This window comes from Schistocerca americana, chromosome 8 (assembly GCF_021461395.2).
Source record: "Schistocerca americana isolate TAMUIC-IGC-003095 chromosome 8, iqSchAmer2.1, whole genome shotgun sequence".
NCBI lineage: Eukaryota > Metazoa > Arthropoda > Insecta > Orthoptera > Acrididae > Schistocerca > Schistocerca americana.
This window is the reverse complement of record NC_060126.1, coordinates 155,003,133-155,009,132: the sequence shown is the minus strand read 5'-3', so window position 1 is coordinate 155,009,132 and position 6,000 is coordinate 155,003,133.

Sequence of the window (6,000 nt, the reverse complement as noted above, 5' to 3'; positions counted from 1 at the left end):
AAGGAACACTTGCTATTTAAATGTCTGCATCCCACACTGTTGGCAGTTCTGTGTAGGTGCAGTTACGTGATTTTGTTTCTATGATTACAAAATAGAGTCGAATGCATGCACTGGGTAGCCGAGGCAGCTAATTCATGGTGATTCACTCAACCAAGTAAATGAATTTACTGAACATGCTGCAATTTACTAAAGGGAGCCTGTGTGTCAGAATTCTCATGCAGTGTGGCGCAACGGCGCTACGATAGAAAAATGAGTCACGGAGAAATGGGTTTGGTAGTCTGTTGGACTGATGATTGGTTCATATACCTCTAGTCTGGGTTCGATTCCAACTTCTTCCAATGATTTTAGATAAGGAGAGACAGATTCCCTTCTCTTTTGGCTACACATAGTGAAGAAGATAATATGGCATTGTGGTCTGAAATTCACATTAAAGATGATATTCCTTCGCTATCAAGTAGACGTTAGTTTGAACCACAATAAAGTCTGGAGTGGCGACATGTAGAAACTCTATCACCAATAACCTTTATTATACTAGTTATTTACTTCTAGTGACGAAACAAACGCTATGTAGGGTCATAGGACACTTATTCCATCTTTCATCTGGGCTACTGTATGTCGATAAAATTGGTTCTGAACTGGGAATGCAACTCAGACCACCCTTAACGCGGAATTTGATCCCTTCGTGACAATACAGCTCGGCTACAACTTTTTGTTTGTTGAAACCTGCAGATTCCTCAACATCTCCACATATTACACGTGAATGGTTTCGAATCCTGGACTGGCACTAAAGGTTTCATTATGTATTATCAAGCTCTAGCATGAGAACACCTATCTGCTGGTGGATAATAATTTTGATTTTTAATGTATTTTCATTCGTTGTCAACACTAACGATATCTGACGTTTTTTACTTCCACTGAGACACAGAACTATTTGCGAGATCACTGTACGTTCAAGATGTTATTCCGAACTGCTGGTGGAGAAAAATTCGGTAGCTGACGTCTCTTTGTTTGTAGTCAACGACGATATGTGTGGGGCTGTATTCTCAGTCAGCACTGAACTCTTCGTTATATTATTTCTAGTTCAAACGTGCTCACATGTCGCTGCTAGTTCAACAAACCCATATTTAACGTTAGTTTTCTCTAGAATATAACAGCGATAGGTGCCGGGTTGGAGTCCTGGGAAGGAAAAAAATTAATGTTTCATCTCGTCATTTCAGTTAAAACATCTAGCTACTGCCTAAAAGATCCGATACATCATAGTTGTTTGTGCTTCAATATCAATCCGATTAGGTTCTGGGTTGGAATCCCTGTCCAACACAAAGCTTTACCTCACAGCATTTCAAGTAAGCTACTTGTGAAGAAGCAATATTTAACATCTTTCGTAGTTCGTTAACAGGGACAATAGATGCTGGGTATGAATTCGCGTCCGTTAAAAATGTTTGCGTTATGTAATTTAAAGTTGATGTTTGCTAACTGATACTGTCTAAAATCGAGGTATATCAGCTTTTGTATGCTTAGTCAGGAATAACTGTTAGGTTCTGTCAGTCACGAAATTTTTGCTTAGTCTGCATGACCTGGGTTTGAATCCATATGCAGAACGAGACGGTTCGTCTTGTCATTTGAAGTTGATACATATTCTCAACTAGCTGCCTGTGAATAACTTAAATTTTTAATGTCATTTTGCGTTACTTTGAAGAGAAAATCATGAATACGACGAACTTACTACGTGCATTACCTATCTGACCTAAGAATGAGAGTGGTAACATTTCAGATATGTCATTTATTCTAATAAATGTGAGCTTACAAGCCTTAAGGACAGTCTTATCTGTGAAATGAAATGAAATGACGTGTGGCTAGGGCCTCCCGTCGGGTAGACCGTTCGCCTGGTGCAGGTCTTTCGAGTTGACGCCTTTCGGCGACCTGGTGATAAGGTGTTCCCTGATATTTGCAGTATCGTGGTATTACGTTACATCTTGAGTTATTGCGATACAGAACAGTGTTTTCTAGTGGTGACTTGTTGGAACCATTTTCATAAGTCAAACGACTGTACCAAGGAGCGATTAATAGAATGACGAACTGCGACACTGTATGTATAATATTTTAAACGCAACGCTAAAAATCAGCGGCACTGCTTCGGAATGATTTTATTAGTCTATTTGACGGTAATTTGTAGTAGCTATTTTCGACAACAATATCTCAATTACTTAGAAGTGAAAGTTATTTTAGGAATGGCATCCCCTTTAACTTAATGGAGTATGTGGTTAGTGCTCTTAATAAAAGAGTTATATTGTGCGACGAAATTTTGTGAGTTAATGACAATGAACAATAACACAAGAATGCGTTGAAACCAGGGATTAATGACGTATTATACTGGGAGGCAGCTGTAACACGAAATATGACTTTCTTGTGTCACGCCATCTGTCAGAAACTGCTATTTGTGACATTCGGGCTTCATAGCGAAGTTCAGTGCAAAGGATCAATATATTAGCGAGCAGAGTGCACCAGAACCTGCATGACGTTTCGAAGGAACTTCACTTCGTCCTCATAGCATCGTTTGGTTTACAGCTCCAACGTCTTCAGATATCATGCTCGAACTTACTACCATATTGCCATGTAACACCACAAGCGAGACTGTTGGTTACAGCAGATTTCCACCAGCAACTAATTCGAAGCCTCTCTCACCGAGAAACAGCCACTCTCATCGAGAAGTAGTGGTTACTGCCTTGTAGTCTTCAGTCCGATGACTGGATTGACGCAAGCTATCAGTACTACGGATGCCAGTTTATGTCGCACGAGTTTTCCGACTTACATCCGTTCGTACCTGCTTACTATAGCCAAGCCTCGGTGGGCCCCTAAAATTTCCCCCACCCTCCATTGTGAACTCGAAGATTCCTTAATGCCTCAGAAGTGCTTCTTTTAGTCAAGTTCGTTCCTCCCCAATTTGACTCAGTACCATCTCATTAGTTATCCGATCTATCCATCTAAAGCTGAGCTTCTTTCTGTAACACGATATTTCAAGAGCTTCCATTCTCTTATTCTCTGAACTGTTTAATGTCCACATTTCACATCCATCTAAGGCTTCTCTCCGAACACGTATCTCCAGAAAATATTTCCATACACATAAATTTCTTATTCGGTGATAAAAACTTTTTCTTTTCCGGAAATGCTTTACTTGCTGTTGCCAGTCCCTGTCTACTTTGGCCGTCATAAGTTACCTTGTGGTTAAGTAGTTAAACGTTAGGAGTGAAATACAGCTGCGAATTTGCGTGACATGAGTTCGATAAGGACTTGGTAGGTTTCCAGAGGTATGTGGCATCAGCTGACAGATGTCCACGCACAGGTCATGCAGTCACCAACAATTACGAGCCGGTGGTTAGTGGGCGCGGAATTGTCGCTCGATAGCTTCCAGTGAATCAGGAACCGCGCGACCGCTACGGTCGCAGGTTCGAATCCCGCCTCTGGCATGGCTGTGAGTTATGTCCTTAGGTTAGTTAGGTTTAAGTAGTTCTAAGTTCTAGGGGACTGATGACCTAAGATGTTAAGTCCCATAGTGCTCAGAGCCTTTTGACCTTTTTTTTCTTTTAGCTCCCAGTGTGAGTTCCATTGGGATCAGTTCTGGCTAATTTGTTGGCCAAGATATCAACATCAGTTAGCTATCATGCTCCTCCACGGTGACACAATTCTGGCCTTACGACATGGACAGTTATTCCCATGAAAACAGCCATCACCATCAGAGAACACATCAAGCATGAAGGGATTCAGGTTTTTCGCAGTAATGTTTATATGTACCACAGTTGTTATGGTGCCTTCTCTATCACGGTCCTGTGGAAGCTCGGTTCAATGTCTCCCACAGCATAATACCGACCCAATCAAGTTGCGTCCCTGGCGTGGTGCACATTTCGAGCAACCATACGTCTGGACGACGCGTATCCGGACACACCTATCGACCCGGTGTTACAAGAAACGTCATCTGACCTGGCGAAAAGTTTACACCGATTCACTGTCGAATCTCGATGGGCACCAGAATCATAACTGGCCTTGTCCTAGCGTCAACATGAGAATACATACGGATCGCCTGCTGCGGACCCCCATGTTAAACAATGTTCACTGAGTGGTGTGGTGACAAAAACTTATTTCTGCATGAGCACTGCCCTCCTTTATATATCTGGCAAGACTCCGTCCTCAGCGTTCTATGATGAGGCTTGGACGTCTATCACCCTTTGGCTAGCTGATGGTTTCACTGTCCTTCAGCCACTTTCCATAGATGCTCACGACAGTAGCACGCTAATAGCCGACCAACTTCACGGTTTCCGTGATGTGTGTTCCTCGTAACTATGTGCCTTTTGTCAAACTCGCTCATGTCAGTGTATCTCCGCTAGCGGCCCGTATCGTTGCTCCTCCGCTTATATACTTCTCTTAATGCATCATGTTTTGACTCTTCAGTATAAGGATCTAAGTATCTACACAACGTTGTGTGTTACGCGAGGGCTGTTCGGAAAGTAAGGTCGGATAGGTCGTGAAATTGAAACGACAGTGAAAAATCCGATGAAGCTTTGCACATATGTGTTAGGTAGCGTCTCTAGTATGTTGAGGGCCTCACGTCGCTCTTTTCAATTCTGAGCAAACAGTGAGCACGTAGCGATGGATTCCCGCTCCAAAAGACAATGAAGACACCCCTGCACCGTTTTCGATTGGAAGTGTTTGATCACACACCACACAGTCCGGACTTGGCTCCCTCTCTTGTTCATCCCCGCTCACATGATCCGCTGGCTATGAAGAAAATATTTCGGTACAGACAAGTAACTGCAGGCCAGCGTAGAGAAGTGGTGGTAAGCACAGGCGGCTGCCTTCTATGACGAGGATATTGGAAATTTGGTACAAAGCTACGACAAATGACTAGTTCGGAGCGTCGACTGTGTAGAGAAATAGCTGGTAGGTGTACCAAATTGCTGCAAACATTTTTACCTTCTGAATAGCCGTGGACTAATACATAAATACCATGTACACTGTAACTTGCATACTACTGTCGCATATCTCACAGTCACCAGCGCTGCAAGGCAGAAGCCAGTTAAGTTTTATGTAACCAAGACACTGCTGTCGACAATAGGTGTTAACTGTTATAACAACAGTCAACTAATTTCTATTAAACCGAACGATTTTTGTGTTAATTAACGGATTTCTGATGTCTGCTAACATGTCATGCAAAATTAGGTACGTAAAAGTACTCTGACATCCATAGACTGTTACGCTGCAAGAAGAAGATTCTTGGAACAGATTTTGTAAATGTTTTCCTGTGGAACACCTATGATTCCAAACCTAAGGGAAAATCCTGTATACATCTACTATGAGCTGCATTGTAAAGCAGAATATAAGTAGATCATGATTTTTCTACTATTTTCTGGTATTAATGAACAATTTTGGTGTGTAAATATGTTTTACTAAGTGCAGTTCATTTCATGCCGTATGACGCACTTTGTGCAAATATTATCTTGTTTCCTTTCTTCCGTATTTAATAAATTAGTCTTTGAACGTTTCAGTTTACACAAAGTGCTTATTCATGATTTGGTCATCCTGGCTACCAGTTTATAGGTAAGTACAGTCCGACCTTCAGTTCCGAAAATAAATGATTCCGCCCCCATATACTTACAAAATCCATTTTCTTATCAAACACCCTTAGCTGCAATACCTTATCTTGAGGGTATGGTTGTATGTATCTCATCAACAGTACAGTGTCGCCAGCAACGTGTCATTTAACAATTACAGTACCTGCCTCAGTTGTTCAAACTGAACAGACAGCTACTTTTGCGTAAACGCCTTCCAACATGTATAGTAATGATTCCATTACATTAGATTATTACCATAACTGACGCATGTTATGGAATAACGATTAGTTACTTGTATGCATTCACCAATGATTATCGTCTCACTGACAGTAATTCGAAACAGAAGAACCGGCTTCGAAGCAGAAGAATCGGCTGTGACCAACACGTTGCGTTCGTG